Source organism: Orycteropus afer, unplaced genomic scaffold, assembly GCF_000298275.1.
Source record: "Orycteropus afer afer isolate SDZICR_OR568_19922 unplaced genomic scaffold, OryAfe1.0 scaffold00004, whole genome shotgun sequence".
In the NCBI taxonomy this organism is placed as follows: domain Eukaryota; kingdom Metazoa; phylum Chordata; class Mammalia; order Tubulidentata; family Orycteropodidae; genus Orycteropus; species Orycteropus afer.
In genome coordinates this window covers 33,262,762-33,279,000 of record NW_006921591.1, presented here as the reverse complement: position 1 = coordinate 33,279,000, position 16,239 = coordinate 33,262,762, and positions in this window count along the sequence as shown.

Genomic DNA, 16,239 nt, shown 5'->3' with positions numbered 1-16,239 from the left:
TATATATATATATATATAAGCTTTGCTGTTGTTTGTTTCTCTAGAGAACCCAGTCTAACACAAACCCCCTCCCCAACATTTATGTTCTGATATTCCAATACATAATTATAAATGTATCTTGATTGTACTTTTGATCAATTTCAGACTACAGATGCTGATAAAAATTTTCAATCCCTTCATCTTTGGCATTAGGGGTTAGAGTATATTTTTTAAAAAATAGTCATATTAACTGCTCTTCCTTGTAAGCATGTGGGTATTATCCTATCACTGACAGTATTGTGTTTCAGGATAGATCTTGAAATGTTCTTTATGACAATGAATGTGACATCATTCCTCTTCAATTTGTCATTCCAGTATAGAAGACCATACAATTGTCTGATTCAAAATTTCCAAAACATCTGCCCATTTCAGCTCACTAATGTCTAGGATAGGAGTTCTGGTGGTGTAGTGCCTAAGGTATTTGACTGCTAACCAGAAGGCTGGAAGTTCAAACCCACCAGCCACTCCTTGGAAAGAAGATTGGGCAATCTACTTCTGTAGTGATATCACCTCAGAAACCCAAGGAAGTGTTGTTATGAATCAGATCTGACTTGATGGCAGTGAGTGAGTAATGTCTAGGATTTTCAAGCATTCCATTTCATTTTTGACAACTTCCACTTTTCCTAGATTCATACTTCATGCATTCCATGTTCTGATGGTAATGAATGTTTGCAACTATTTCTCACTACTAATGGATAATTGAGTCATGCCATATCAGTTAAAGTCCCCAAAGCTTTACTTCATCCACATCATTAAGGTCAACTCTAATTTAAGGAACATCTCTTCCCTTGTCATATTTTGAGTGTTTTCCACCCGAAGGGCTCAGCTTCTAGCACTGTATCAGACAGTGTTCTGCTGCTATTCATAATATTACTATGTCTTGAGCTACTGGAGTTTTCTATAAATTTTAGGGATAAGTCTCTAGTTAGATAATATTTTTTCCCCAATCTGTAGGTTCTTTTTTTACTCTTTTGAATAAATCTTTTGTAGCACATAATAATTTAATTTTTAGAAGGTTCCAATTATACAATTTATTTTCTGCTGTTTGTGCTTTTTGGATAATATTTGATAGTCTATTTATATCATAAATTAGAGATCCTAAGCTTGCCCCTATTTTTTCTTTGATGAAATTACTGTTTTAGGTTTCATGTTTAAGTTTTTGATCCATCTGGAGTTCATTTTTATGAATGATTTGAAGTATGGATCTTGTTTCATTTCACTGCAAATGAATATCCAGTTTTGCCAGCAGCATTTGTTAATGAGACTGCCTTTTCCCCATTTAATGGATTTCATGCCTTTGTCAAAGATCAGCCATCAATAGGTGGATGGATCTTTTTCTGGGTTTTTAACTCTGTACTACTTGTCTATGTGTCTGACATTGTATCAATACCAGGATGTTTTGACTTAAAGATTAATAAAATTGACAAACCACTAGGAAAGTTAACAAAGCAAAAGGAGAAGATAAAAATAACAAGAATAAGAAATGAAATGGGTGACATTACAACAGAATCAAACAAAAGAAAGTGGATAATATCAGGATACTATGAAGAATTGTGTTCCAATAAATTGGAAAACCTAGAAAGAATGGATAAGTTTCTAAACACACACTACTATATCAGCTAACCCAAACTGAAATAGAATATTTGAACTGACTATTACAAAATAAAAAATTGAACAGGTCATAAAAGAAACTACCAACATAAAATGTCCAGGCCCATATGTCTTTACTGAACAATTGTACCGAACATTCAGACAAGAGCTGACACCAATTGTACTCAAACTATTCTAGAATATAGGAAAGGGTAGAATGCTCAGGTAAAGATATCACTAGAAAGAAAAACTAGAGAATATTCCTCATGAACGTAGATGCAAATATCTTCAACAAAGTCTTAGCCAATAGACTCTAACAACATATCAAAATAAATGATACATCATGACCAAGTAAGATTCATGCCAGATATACAAGGATGATTCAATTGTAGAAAAACAATCAATGTGATCCATTACATAAGTAAAATAAAAGTACCACATAATCATATCAATCAATGAATAAAAAGCATTTGATAAATTGCAACACCTACTCCTGTTTAACAAACAAATAAATAAATAAAAAGTCAGCAAAATAAGAATAGAAAGGACATCCCTCAACATAATAAAGGGTCATAACAACAACAACAACATGCAAAACCCACAGACACCATTATTCTCAATACATAGAAACTGAAAGCTTTCTTCTTGTGAATGGGAACCAGACAAGGATGTCCTCTATTACCTATTCTATTCAACATTGTATTGGAATGCCTAGCTAGGGCAATGAAGCAAGAAAGGGAAATAAAAACTATCCAAATTTGTAGGAAGAAGTAAAACTATCCCTATGTGCAAACGATATATCCTATATGTAGAAAATCACAGCGACTCAATAATGAATCTCCTGGCACTAATTGAAAGATTTAGCATAGTGACAGAAAATAAGATCAACATATAAAAAATCAGTTGGATTTTTCTATGTCAAAACAAAGGTCTCTGAAAAATAAGGACAATAATACCATTTAAAATAGCTAACAGGAACCATAGTTTAATTGCATTAGTGTGTAGAGGAAATTATGACTGAGGCATTATGAAAAACAATAGAATAATCTGTCATTAATTCATGGAGTTTACTAGCTGGGTGTGGTCAGAAAAAGAGCAAAGTGAGTTTAGGTGACTATAGGCCTATTCAAAGCTGCACCTCTCTGAGGAACATCAGAGATTAACTTTGTGGGAGAGAAGTAGACTTCACTGAAAAAACTCAGGACAATAATAAATGAACAATCAAATAACAATAACATATCCTTAAAGGTTTGGGGAATCTATTACAAATTTGGTGCAATGTAGTATTTAAAGTATGCAATTACTAACAAAATTTATGAAATATGCAAAGATAAAGTAGTACCTAAGGCACTTGACTGCTAATCAGAATGCTGTCAGTTCAAATCCACCAGACACTCCTTGGAAGGAAGGTTGGGCAATCTACTTCTGCAGTGATACTGCCTCAGAAACCCAAGGAGGGGTCACTATAAGTTGGGTCTGACTTGGCGACACATAACAACAACAACATAGAACAGAAAAAGGGAGGGGGGGGGACAGAAACAAAAACTACCTATAAGAGGAGCAAGATACTGGATTGAACAACAACAAAATGTTTTAATATCTTATACATTAGAAAATATTTAATGCTACACCAAGTACTAAAGGAGAAATAAAGGTGGAAAAATACCTGACATACACAGAAAACTAACATTAAAATTGCAGCAATTCCTACTATAATAACATATATAATGGTTGAAATGATCAATAAAAAGTCAAATATTGTCAGACTGGATTGAAAAATAGAATCCATCCATGTATTGCCTATAGGAGACACCCTTTATTTTCAGACACAAATCAATTATACTTAAAAAGATAAAAAAAAAGTAGTGCCTAAGGCATTTGACTGCTAACCAGAGGCTGGCAGTTCAAACCTACCAGCCACTCCTTGGAAAGAAGATTGAGCAATCTACTTCTCTATAGATACTGCCTCGGAAACCCAGGGAGGAGTCGATATTGAAGTAGATGACTCTATTTTATAATGATTTGTTAAAACTCCATTTTGCAGCAAAGTCCATTTTACAAGCATTCCAGCATAACAGCATTTCTACTTCTCCCCAACCTTCTCAGAGAGCCCAGTAGCTATCTAAACCAAACACCCCTGAGAAACCCACTCACCTCATCCTTTTCTTAACCAAACATCCCTGAGAAACCCACTTACCCCTTCCTTTTCCTGAAAGCCTTGCTAGTAGTCATTCCCAGAATTCAGAGCCCACATCCTGCCAACAGAAATTCTCAGAATTGAAGACCCTCACTCCGGACTGTGTGTTTCTGCTCTGATAGTAGGCTGACCATTTATCTTCTCTAAACAATAACCTGGTAGTTTATCATTTCTGTAACATGCCTGCTTGCCTGCTTGCAGTCTTAAGCTTTATACGCCTTACTGCTGCATTTGAAGAGAACACTTTAGTTCCCTGCAGCCCAGCTGAATAAAAGCTGTTCCAAATTCTGGACATTATAATGGTCATCATTTTTTTTTTCTGAACCCATAGCAATATGAGTCAGAAACGACTGGACAACAGTGAATTTGGATTTTATTTGGGTTTTATATAAACAGATGTAAAGACTTTTCACTGTGTGGATCATAATAAATTATGGATAACATTTTAAAGAATGAGAATTCCAGAACACTTAATTATGCTGATCAAAAATCTGTACATAGAGCAACAGGCTGTCATTCTAATAGAACAACAGAATACCACAAGGTTTAAAATCAAGGAAGGGTGTGCATTAGGGTTGTATCATTTCACCATGCTTATTCAATTTGTATGCTGAGCAAATGATCTGAGAACCTAGACTTTATAACAAAGACATTAGGATTAGGGGGCAGACTCCTTAACAACCTGTGATATGCAGATGACACAACTTTGCTTGCTGAAAATGAAGATTACTTGAAGCATTTACTGATGAGGATCAAAGACTTCAGTTTGGATTACATCTCAACATAAATAAAACAAAAATCCTCACAACCAGAGTAAAAGCAACAAAAATTCTGGACAAAAAATTGCAGTTTTCAGGGATTTCATTTTACTTGGACCCACAATCAACACTCATGGAAGCAGCAGTCAAGAATTCAAACTTTGTATTGCACTTGGCAAGTCTGCTGCAAAAGACCTCTTTAAAGTGTTAAGGAGCAAAGACTAATGTGCAATGGACTGAAGCCATGGTATTTCTAATTGTTTCATAGGTATGTGAAAGCTGGACAATGAAAAAGGAAGACCAAAGAAGAGTCAATGCCTTTGAATTATGGTGTTCGTGAAGTATACTGAAAATACCATGACTGCCAGAACAACAAACAAATCTGTTCTGGCTGGTAGGTTTGAACTGCCAGCCTCTGGTTAGCAGTCAAATGCCTTAGGCACTACATTTTTTTCTTATCCTTTTACATACCATTGATTTGTGTCTGAAAATTATGAGCATTCTTGCAGGCAGAATGCTCTTTAAAAGAGAGAATGGTCAGAGTTTGTCTCACCTACTTTGTTCGTTTTGTCAGAAGGAACCATTCTCTTGAGAAGGATATCATGCTTGGTAAAGCAGAGGGTCAACGAGAAAGGAGAAAACCCTCGTGAAGACGGATTGACAGAAAAGGTAGCTGCAATGATCGGCTCAAGCATAGCAAGGATAGGTGAGGATACTACAAGACCAGGCAGTGTTTCCTTCTGTTGTATATAGGTTTGCAATGAGTCAGACCAGACTCAATGACACCTGACAACAACAACAACAACACACAAGCAGAAACTACAGGAAAGTAGGAGTGGCTATACTAATATTAAACAAAATAGATTTTAAAACCAAAGTTTTCACTGGAGTTAAAGAGGGTTATTATCTAATGATAAAAGGGTCCTTTTTAATAACTTCCAACTTTCCTAGATTCGTATTTCATATGTTCCATGTTCTGTCACAGGCAAAATGTCTGAGCCAGTACTCTGGTGATGGGCATAGAAACAATGGCACATTTCTGTCTTAGTGACTCCTCAACTCTAAGGGCTGAATGTTGGGTGGGGCTGAGCAGAAAAGCCTAGGATCCTCTTGGCTTCCTTTCTCTGTTGTGGAATCATTGGCTTATGGGCCAGGGCAAGGGTTTCAGGGTGCCAGAACTCTCAATGTCAAGGCAGGGCCATGAGTGGAAGCTAAGCAGAAGAAGGGAATATGCACTTCTTAATTGGATGCACCCTGATTTAGCCACAGTAACAGGCACCAAATAATGCATTCCTCCCTGGAACAAGCTCTGTCTGGGAGCTTGAGAAAGAGAGACTACTGTGTTCTAGGTGACCTGAAAAGGAGAATCTACTTTGCTGTTCTGGAAATGGGGAGAAAGGGAGTAGTCTGTTCAAATCTTGAAAATTCTCATCTTTCTTATAGAAATTTTATAGACTTCCCTAAGAAGTGTGTCTTCACTTGCTGTTTCCTCTTAGGAGTATTTCAGAATTGTTGAATGATTGTTTTATTAGAATTTTCCCAGTTTCAGTGGGGAGCAGGGCAAAAGAGCTGTCATTGCAGAGGTTAATCTCTCTGCTACTGATATGTTTATACAATAAATCTGTCAATTTATATTTTTCATTTGTCTTAGGTAAATACCTGTGAGTGTAAGTGGGGAACTTGCTCATGTGCAAATTTAAGTTGAAGCTGAAGGAAATTTAAACAAGTCCACAAAAGCCAAATTATGACCTCGTTTATATCCCACCTGAATTTAGAGACCATCTGAAGAATAGATTTGATCCAATGACCAAAGACCAGGTGAGTTGTGGAATGCCATCAAGAATATCATACATAAAGAAAGCAAACAGTCATTAAAAAGACAGGAAAGGAAACAAAGATAAAAAATGGATATCAGAGAGACTGAAACTTGCTCTTGAATGAAATGTAGGTAAAGTGAATGGAAGAAGTGATGAGATAAAACAGGTGAAGAGAAGATGTCAAAGGGCAGCTCAGGAAGACAAAGCCAATTATTATAATTAAAAGTACAAAGCCCTGGAGTTAGAAAAATCAAAAGGGAAGAACATGCTCAGCATTTCTCAAGCTGAAAGAACTGAAGAAAAAAATCCAAGCCATGAATAGTATTGAAAGACTATATCTGCAGAATATTGAATGTTGCAGGAAGCATCAAAAGAACATGGAAGGAATACACAGAGTAGCAAAAATAATTGGTTGATGTTGAGCTATCATGAGGTAGTATATGATCAAGAACCAATGATATTGAGGAAAGAAGTGCAAGCTGCACTGAACGAATTGGGAGGAAAAAGAAAAAAAGAACAGGCTACAGGAATTAGTGGAATACCCATTGAAATTTAGCAAATGGGTGTGGCACTGACGGCTCTCTTTTATGGAATTTGGAAGAAAGTGACTGGGCATGCTGAGAGGAAGAGATAGATAGATATTTGTGCCCACTCTGAAGAAAGTTGATCCAACAGAATGTGGAAATCAAAACAATATCACACAGAAATACAACGTTGCTAAAGATAATTCAAAAACAGAGAGCTTTCACAAATTCAAGCTAGATTCACAAGAAGATAAGGAATGAAGAATATCATTGCTGATGACTGATGGATCTTGGCTTGAAGCAAATAATATCAAAAAGAAGTTTACCTATGTTTCATTGACTATGTAAATGAATTTGATTGTGAATCATAACAAATGATGGATATCACTGGAAATAATGAGAATTCTAGAACATTTCATTGTTCTCATGATGCACCTGTACATAGATCAAAAGCCTGTTGTTTGAAAAGCACAAGGGAATAGTGTATGGTCAAAAATTATGAAGGGCTTATGTCAGAGTTGTGTTTTTTCACCATACTTATTCAACATGTATACTGAGAAAATAATCCAAGAAGCTGGACTTTATGAAGAAGAACACAGCATCAGGATTAGAGGAAGACTCATTAATAACCTGTGATATGCAGATAACACAACCTTGCTTGCTGAAAGTGAAGACTTTAAGCATTTACTGATGAAGATTAGCAATTACATTCTTCACTAGGGATTACACCTCAACATAAAGGAAACCAAAATGCTCACAGATGAACAAATAAACAATAACATGATAAATGGAGAAAATATTGAAGTTGTCAGGGATTTCACTTTACTTCGACACACAATTGGAAAAAACAAACATTGTGTTGCCCTGGACCAGTTTAGAGTGTAAGTAACAAACACCAAGGTGCACTTCACTCAAGTCATGGTATTTTCAATTGCCTCATATGAATGTGAAAGCTGAACAATGAATAAGGAAAACTCCTTGATTTGATGCTTTGAATTGTAATGTTGGCAAAGAATACTGAAAATATCATGGATTGTCAGAAGAATGAACAAAGCTGTCCCAGAAGAAGTACAGCCAAATGTTCCCTGGAAGCTAGAATGGCCAGATTTCTTCTCTCCTACTTTGGTCATTGTGGTATTTAAGGTTATATGTCAACTGGCTAGGCCGGGTTTTGGGTGGCTGGGCAGCTGGATGTAGTTATCGCCAATGGTGAGACTGGTAATGGTTGAATTTGCTGTGAGCAGTTGAATAGCAGCCTTAGGGATATGGTCTGCTACCAGTATATAAAAAGACACTTTGAGAAAGCTCTTGAGCTTTTTGGCATGTTTGGCCCCTGCATGAAGCTGAGTTTTGTTCAGCAGCCTGCTATGTTTCCTGCCAATCTTGGGACTGTTTCTAGACTTGAACTAGTGGCCTGCCATGTTGCTTGATAATCTTGGGGCTGTGCCATTTTACTTGTTGACCATGGGTTTTTCAGGCTCAGGAGCCAGAAGTTACCTGAGTTAAGAAAAGCCTTCAGCTCCAGTGGGCTGGGAACAAGAGGCAGAGCTAAAGCACAATGTTGAGAAGCCTTCACTCCGCCCTGAGAGCTGGCACTTTGAGCTCAGACTTCTAGCCTCCAAAACTGTAAGAGATTAAATCCTTGTTTGTTAAAGCCACCCACTTGTGGTATTTTCTATTAGAGTGGCATTACATAATCAAAACAGAATTTAGTACTGAGAATGTGATGCTGCTCTAACAGATATCGGAAATGTGGACACAAGAATGGAATGCATCTTTGGAACTCAGATCCCTGACCTGAGAGACTTACAGAGAGATTGGCAGAGAGAGCAGTAAGCAGAGAGATGGCAGCAGCAGAACCAAGAGACTGGCATGAGACAGTAAGGCAGGTTTACCAGCCCATGGAGGAGAAAGTTGCCTGCCTTTGGGCAGGTTGTTTCCTGATGGAGTGAGTTGCCTTTAGGCATTAATTGGTAGACACCAGCATGAGATGGAGTCTCAGGCTTGTTAGCTCATGGAGAGAAAGCTGAGTGTCTTGGGGCAAGAAGCTTCTTGGCAGAGTGGTTTGGCTTTGGGCATAAGTTAGCAGAAGCTGAGAGACAAAGAAATGGGAAACAGAGCTGCTTTAGCCTCAAATGGGAGGACCATGGCCTCTGGGGTAGAACCACAGCCTACTTCAAAGAGTCAGATCTTAAACAACTGGGTCCTGGACTATGCCATTCATAAGGGCCAGTGCGTGGGGCCATAGCCACTGCCCAAGAGTGAGGGGGCAGAGGTGCCATGCTCAAGGGGCAGTGGAACAGGGCCTGCCAGGCTAAGAGGATGAGGTTGCCACTAAGATGATCTAGAAGACTCAGGCCACCTAATTAAGATCTACGTATGTGCCAAGTTGGCAAGGGCTGTGATATCTCCAATGAGCCAGGAATAAGAGGAAGAGCTGAAGCTCAATGTCAAGGGGCCTTCACCCAGCCCCTAAAGCTGGAGTTGTTTCTTAACTCAGGCAGCCACTTCTTACTAAAGCTAATATAATCACTGGTGGACAAGTAAATTGACACAGTCCCAAGATTATCGAGCAACACAACAGGCCACTAGTTCAAGTCCTGAAACAGCTCCAATATTGTCAGGCAACATGGCAGGCTGCTGAACAAAGATTTAACTATATGCTGGGTGCAAGCATGCCAAAAAGTTCAAGACCTTTCTCAAAGTGTCTTCTTATGTACTAGAAACAGACCACATCCCTAAGGCTCAGGTGCTCACAGCAGATTCCACCATGGAGTTGATTACCAATAGCATACTGGGAAATAACTATATCCAGCTGCCCAGCCACAGAAAAACTAGGCCCAGCCAAGGTTACACATAATCTTAACTACCACAATCATGTTGTCAGAAGGGAAAATTCCCTGGAGAAGGATATAATGTTTGGTAAGGTAGAGGGTCATTGAGAAAGCAGAAGATAGATCTTCAACAAGATGGATTGATACAGTGGTTTTAATGATCAACTCAAGCACAGCAAGGATTGTGAAAATGATGCATAACTGGGCAATGTTTGGTCTGTTGTACATAGAGTTACTGATTAGAAGCCAGCTCAACAGCTCCTAAAAATGAATCAACAAATGACATTTAGCATCTTTTCATGTGCTTATTGGCCTTTCCGATACATTCTTTTCTGAAGTGTGTTTTCATATATGTTTTCTCATTTGAAAAATTTCTCTCTTTATTGTTAAATAATGGGAATTCACTGTATATTTTGGATACAAATTCTGCTATCTATAAGTATTATACATATTTCCTCCAAGTCTGTGTCTTACCACGCATTTCATTTTATGTCTTTTGTGCAGATGGTTTGTAGTTTGTTGAAATCCAAAGATAAATTTATTTTTCTGTTTTCACAACTACATATTTTTGTGTCTTTTAATGTGATTACACTTACTTTGAAGTTGTAAATTTATTCTCTTATGTTTTCATGAAGAAGCTTTGTGGATTTAGTTTTACTTTAGGATATGATTTATCTTGAAATAATTTCTATTTTTAGTGTGATGACTGGGTAAAAGTTAAAATTGTTATGTACATTTATCTAGTTGATCTACCACAATCTTTTCCCAATTTAATCAGTTTTCCAATGTAAAAAATAGAAGAAAAGAGAAAAAAAACAAAACTCAACTGAGTTTAGAAATAAACTCTGTTCTATTCCATGGACCTGTTTGTCTATCTTTATGCCTGTATTACACTATCTACATTACTGTTCAGGAGTTCTGGTAACGTAGTACCTAAGGCACTTGACGGCTAACCAGAAGGCTGATGGTTCAAACCCATCAGCCACTTCTTGGAAGGAAGATGGGGCAATCTACTTCCATAGTGATACTGCCTCGGAAACCCAAGGAGGGGTCGCTATGAGTCAGGTCCAACTCGATGGCACAGAACAACAACAACACATTACTGTTACTTTTAGAATATCTTGAGAGCCAGTGGTGTTAATCTTTTGATGTTTTTTTTCCAAGATTGTTTTGGCTCTTCTGAGACCTTTGCCTTTTCATATATATTTCAGAATCTACTTACTAATTTCTACAAAAAGCATCTTCATATAAATTCTTGATTATGCCACTGCCATTGAGTCTATTCTGATTCATAGTGATTCTGTGGAACAGAGTAGAATTGCCTCATTGGTTCTCCAAGGCTGTACATCCTTAGGAAGCAGACTATCTCATGTTTCTTCTATGAAGCAGCTAGTGGGTCCTAACCACCAAACTGTTGGTTAGCAGTTGAATACCTTAACCACTGGGGTGCACAAGCTCCTTAAATTGTTGACTATGCTTATTTTATATAATTTATATAAATAAATTTTTATTTCATTTACTCTATGGTATAGATCAGAGAGGAGCTCTGGTAGTGTAAGTGCCTAAGTCACTTGACTGCTAACCAGAAAGCTGGCAGTTCAAACACACCAGCCACTACTCGGAAGGAAGGTTGGACCATTACTTCATAGTGATTCTGCTCTGAAACCCAAGGAGGCGTCACTATGAATCAGGACTGACTTGACAGCACATAACAACAACAACAACAACATAGATCAGAGACCAACATTTTTATTTCCCATAAATGGTCTTACAGTAAATAATTTAGACTTTGAAGTCCACATATGGATTCTTTCAAATATTTTTTTTCAATTATTTAAAAATATAAAATTATTTTTAGCTTATGGGCCCTAGAAAAACAGGGAAAATATTAATTTGGTCTGTGGGCCATAGTTTGTCTGTTCCTGATATAGATTCCTTTAAGCAAAATTCATACTTTTTAAATACTGAGTATTCCAATTCAGAAATATGGTATGATCTTTTCCTTGGATCTTCTTTCCTCATCCTTCTAGTATTATTAGGAGTTCTGGTAGCATAGTGCCTAAGGCACTTGACTGCTAACCAGAAGGCTGGTGGTTCAAACCCACTGGCCACTCCTCAGAAGGAAGGTTAAGCAATCTAATTCTATAGTGATACCACCTCAGAAACCCAAGGAGGGGTCGCTATGAGTGGGTCCAACTCAACAGTACATAACAACAACAAGTAGTAATATTATGTAGTTATGAGTGCAGCAATCTTGCGCATCTTTTGTTCAGTTTTCTGATTCAGTTTTAAATGATTATATTCTATTGCAGTCTCTAATTATTTGTTGCTGTTGTTGTTGTTGTTGTTATTTGCTGACAAGTGGGACCTGACTCATACTGACCCCTCCTTGGATTTCCGTGGTGGTATCACTACTGAGGTAGATTGCCCGACCTTCCTTCTGTGGAGTAGCCAGTGAGTTTGAACCCCAGCCTTCTGGTTAGCAGTCAAGTGTCTTAGGCACTATGATACCAGAGCTCCTTTATTCATTGCTAGTATATAGAAATATAATTTATATGTTTTATGTATTGACTGTATCTGATAATATTGAGAAACTCATTTATTAATTTCAGAGTTTTTGATTTTGTTTTTGGAGTTAATTTTTGGTAGGTTTCATGGTGTTTTATATATCCCCAATCATGTCATTTGCGAATAAGTAGTTTTACTTCTTTCTTCACAGTATTTGTATTGCTGGATATGTTCACTAGTGTTTGCTAAAGTTTTTTTTTTTTTTTTTTTGTCCCTTAAACTGAAGAGATATACTACTGTGTAATTTTCCTTTTTTATAAATAATGACTTTTCAGGCTTTGGCACTGTGGTTATGCTTGTTCATATCCATTACCAGAAAAAAATAAATTGAGAAGAATTTGTTTAGGGTTAGAATTATTTCATCCTTAAAATTTTAATAGAATTTACAAGTGTAATATTTTGATGTTATTTTTGTGGAAAGGAGGATTCACTTTCTTTGTCAAATACAAGATTTTTCAAATTTTTTAATTCATCCTATCTGTTTAGGTAACTTAGATTACTTAAGTAATCTGCCCATTATCTGAACTGTCAAATTCAATTAAATGTTTCATGACAATTCATGATATCTTTTAATGAATGTAGATACATTGTCCAATTTATGTCAGATATTAATACTTTGTTTTTTTCTCTTTTTTATTTTTGATCAACTTTACTAGAAAGTTATCAATTTTATTTTCAGACAATCCAATTTCAGGTTCTATTAATTTTTCTGTTGTTTGTTTTCTATTTCATTGATTTCTGCTCTATTTATTATTTCTTTTCTTATACTTAGCATTAGTTTAATTTGATTTTTATCTTATAACATCTAATGGGAGAAACTTAGATTGTTGAACTGTAAAATAAGCTACAAATACCTCTTTAAAGTATGAAGGAACAAAGACGTCACTCTGAAGACAAAGGTGCACCTTAATTGAAGCCATTGTATGTTCTCATATGCATGGTAAAGCTGGACAATGAATAAGGGAGACTGATGAAAATGTGATACTTTTGAATTGTACTATTTGTGAAGAACAGTGAAAATATCATGGACTACGAGAAGAATGAACAAATCTGGAAGAACTGCAGCTGGAGTGCTCCTTGGAAACGAGAATGGCCAGACTTCATCTCACCTATTTTGGTTATGTTTTCAGAAGGGACCATTCCCGGAAGATGCATATCATACTTGGTAAAGTAGGAGAAAACTAAAACCATATTTACTGCCATTGAGGTAATTCCAGATCATAAAGACACCCCATTGGGTTTCCAAAGCTGTAAGTCTTTATAGAAGGAGACTGCCCAATATTTTTTCAGTGAAGTGTCTGGTGGGTTCAAATCACTGACCTTCTGGTTAGCAGCCAAATTCCTTAACCACTATACTACCAGAGTTCCTTAAAGTAGAAAGTCAATGGTAAACAGGAAGATTCTCAATGAAATGAATTGACACAGTGGCTACAGCGATGGGCTCAAGCATAGCAATGATTGTACGGAGAGCAGAGGACCAGGCAGTGTTTCATTCTGTTGTACAAAGTGTCTCTATGAGTCAGAGCCAACTTGATGGCACCTAACAAGAGCAACAAGCAGTGAATAAGATGTTGTGTTCTGTGAGATTACTCACCCTCTTTCCCCAGTGAGTCCTGTCGTTGACTGATGTCTAAAGTACAAAATGGCAATGCTGCAAAGAATGGAAGTTATACATAGGCTCAGTAATAAGAACTTCTGCTCATCAAGGCCAGCTTGGTGACAGTTACTGTTGAGTGCCCATTCTGCAAGCAGCATAGACCAAAACATAGTCCTCCATTTGGCACCTTTCCCAGGGGTGATGAATTAATCAGCAACCTGGTGGCTTGTTGATTACATTGGCTACTTCCATCCTGGAAAGGGCAGTGTTTGTTTTTATTGGAATAGACAATTACTCTGAATATGGATATATCTTCCCTGCATGCAAAGCTTCTGCAAAAACTACCATCTGTGGACTCACACAATAGCTTAAAAAAATAAAGTTTATTGAAATATAATTCATGTACAGTGAAATACACAAAAGTAAACAGATACACGTCAATTTTTTTTTCTATGTTATCTATTTCTGAAAATTTAGTATTAATCTTATGGATTTCTATTTGTAGATTTTGTATCGTTTCCAATTTTTCATTTATTTTGTCATTTTGTTCTTGTATTGTGTTTCAAAACTGTTCTAGGGTTTCCTGTGTGTTTTCCTCAATTTTGTCAATGTTTTCCTTGATCTGTCTCTCAATTCATTGAAGGTACTTAAATATAATCCTTTTTGAATTCCTTATCAGGGAGTTCCAATGTTGTGTCTTCTTCAGTGTTGTGTTTTCGGTCTATATCCTGGTCCCTTGTTTCTCCTGCCTTACCTTGCTTCTTTGTGTAGACTGTGATGCTCTGTTGTCTCTGAGGCATTGTGACATTTTTGTGTTTATATTTAATTGGTTATTGTATGTTGGAGTGACTTGTCCAAGATTTTAATTTTCTTTGATTTGTTGGTATGTTATCTAAGTAAACATGGTATTGTGTTCCTCAATTCACTGGTTGGCAGGATTTATACAATCACTACCTGTGTCCTTTCTCATTATCAGCCTCCCATATGTCCCTGTCATCCTTGGCAAACAGAGCCTATTCTGAAAACCAAACAAAACAAAAGAACAAACTCACTGCCATCGAGTCTTTTTCCAACTCATAGTGACCCCTCCTTGGGTTTCCAAGCTTGTATCTCTACTGAAGTAGATTGCCCAATCTTCTTTCTGAGGATTGGCTGGTCCCTGGAATCCAAATGAGAAATGCTGTCACTTTAAAGATCCAAAATGGCCACGGCTTGTAAACATTCAAAATGATGGCACCTTCCAAACAGCATAAAGTCCATAGCTCAGGTTTTCTCCCTCCTTGCTGTTTCCCTTCCTAGTCATTGGTCACCAGAAGAGTCATCCCTGCAGCCCTTGGTGACCACGGCTGAGCTTTAGATCAATTCTCAGGTCCCAACACCATTTGGAAATATTCAGGCTTTTGTTGGGATCAGGATAGCTAACAGTCCAGAGCTCTGACCTTCTCCATACTCACTGTTTTCATTCAGGTTTTTCCACTACTTGGTGTCTAATCCACTTCTGTATACTTCCTTTCAAAGCTCAGGGGTCCAAGATTATATTCTTTATCTCGAGCAATTGTTTTTTTTTTTTTGTTTGTTTGTTTTGTTTTGTTTTTTCTTGAAGATGGTTTGTGTAGTTTGTCTGCTTATTCAACCATTTTACTTGGAAGCCTTCTCCAAATAATTTTTGACAAACATGTTATCCCATAAAACATTACCCCAGAACAAAGAACCCACTTCACAACAAATGAAGTGTGAAAATGGGCCTGTGTCATGGAATTCACTGGTCTTATCAGCAGCTGGCTCTATAGAATGATAGAATTGCCTTCTAAAGACACAGTTTCTATTCCAGCTACATGTTAATACCTTGCAGGATTGGAGCCATGTTCTCCAAGAGGTTGTATATGCTGTAAACTAGTACTCAATATATAGTGATATTCCTCTTATATTCAGGAATCTTAGGTCCAGAAATCAAAGAGTTGAAATGAGAGTGGTGCCACACACTATCACCCCTACTGGATGCCTCATAAATTTTTACTTCTTGTCACCAATACCCTATGACCTTCAAGTCTAGAGGTCTTATATCCAAAGGAAGGAATACTCCCACCATGAGACAGCACTGATTCCATTGAACAGTATGTTAAGAATGCCACCTGGTCCTTTGGACTCCTTATGCCTCTGGATCAACAGTCAAAAAAGAGAGTCACCATATTAACTGATGTGATTCATTTTGATTACTGAAGGGGAACTGGACTAATATTACATAATAAAGGTAAAGAAGAATATGTCTGGAATACAGGAGATCCCTTACAATATCTCTTTTTTTTTTTTTTTTT